Below are 1,308 nucleotides of genomic sequence, written 5' to 3'. Positions count from 1 at the left end.
TCGTACCTGGCAGGGTGTTGTGCCCGGTAGAGCAGCGTCATGCTGCGATCCGTTGAGACTCAGCCCTACGCCAAGAGATTCGTCCGATCGTCTCCACGGAGCGTCGGCCCCCCCATGCTGCTGCTGTTTGCGGCCTAGCGCGAGCGAGCGTGTCGTACAAGCGTACGGACGACGGAGCGTGTCACGTGTGAAACGTGACGCGCCCCCGTCCTCTACGCTTGTGCGCGCGTTCGTTCGCGCTTTTTTTTTGCAATTTTTTTTTTTTTCAAAGTCCCCGGCACTCGTGACGGTTTTAGCGTGTTTGAGAGTTTCACGAACGGAAAAGAAAAAAAAAGTTAACATTGAAATGTTACATACATACATACATACATACATACGTACGTACGTACATTCTTTTCACAACACCCACCGAGGGACACTCGAATGGAGTGTGCCTCGGGGGCTTTTTTTATGCGATTTTTTTTTTAAAGCGGATTAGCGGCGGTAGTAACTGTGACTCTCTCTAGGTGGCCGAACGCCTCGTCCTCCGATTGTGAAGTTATCGCGCGGATTTACCACATTCCCATATGTCCCTTTTTTAAAATTTAGAAATTAGAAAAAAAAGTTAACATTGAAATGTTACATACATACAATTTGCTCCAAAACGTTTTTTTACTTTTAATTTTGACTTTTCTTCAATTGTCTTGACATTTTTCAGTGTAAATGGCGTCTGTTCCGGTTTCGTCGGAGGATTCCGATGGCTCCACCAGGAATCCTGGAGATCCTTTGGGGGACCGTGAAAAAAACCTTATGAAAAAGATTCATGAACTAATTTCCTCCACATCGCCTACTGCTTGACCCTCTAAAAAGGAAGTCCCACAGGGAACAATTGACCATTGACTCGGACAGTGAAGTTGGATCAGAACAAGATACTGCTCGGCGTATCCCGTTTTCAGCTGATAACCAGGAAATGGCCTTGCCATTGCACCCTCAACCACTCCGAATGCCGAAAATAAGAAACGGGGGTTAGGTATGTATTTATTTATATAATTTGTACATTTATTTATAACAATTACAAGTAAAATAGCCATAATTGTACCATTTATGCAGTGTATATGCAATTCCAAAAATCTCGCAAATGCGCTATAGGACACAAAAAATAAAAATCTATTTTTTTATCTACCGCATTCAAAAAGCACGTAGCTCTCGTGAGTTTATAAATAAATTAGTGCGGCTCGCTCTACTATATAGAAGACGTCATTGTTATGACGTCCTCGAGAGTGAGACTCTGGTACAAAAAAAAAATAATTGGGCCAGTATATCATTATT

At 43.0% G+C, this 1,308-nt stretch overlaps 1 non-coding gene across 1 annotated transcript in view; it reads left to right on the top strand.

Moving 5' to 3' along the window:
* The window catches only part of LOC149408499 (large subunit ribosomal RNA), a 4,064-nt gene extending 3,981 nt beyond the window's left edge, over window positions 1-83 (top strand). Inside the window, exon 1 of the ribosomal RNA XR_016305554.1 lies at window positions 1-83. This exon is cut by the window's left edge and continues 3,981 nt beyond it. This is a non-coding gene — a ribosomal RNA (large subunit ribosomal RNA).
* The last annotated feature ends 1,225 nt before the right edge of the window (window positions 84-1,308 follow it).

The sequence above is a fragment of the Hesperophylax consimilis genome, unplaced genomic scaffold (assembly GCF_061612785.1).
Source record: "Hesperophylax consimilis isolate HC1 unplaced genomic scaffold, BYU_Hcon_1.0 scaffold_241, whole genome shotgun sequence".
NCBI lineage: Eukaryota > Metazoa > Arthropoda > Insecta > Trichoptera > Limnephilidae > Hesperophylax > Hesperophylax consimilis.
Note: the sequence above shows the minus strand (reverse complement) of the source record. Positions and strands in the feature narration are given on the sequence as shown.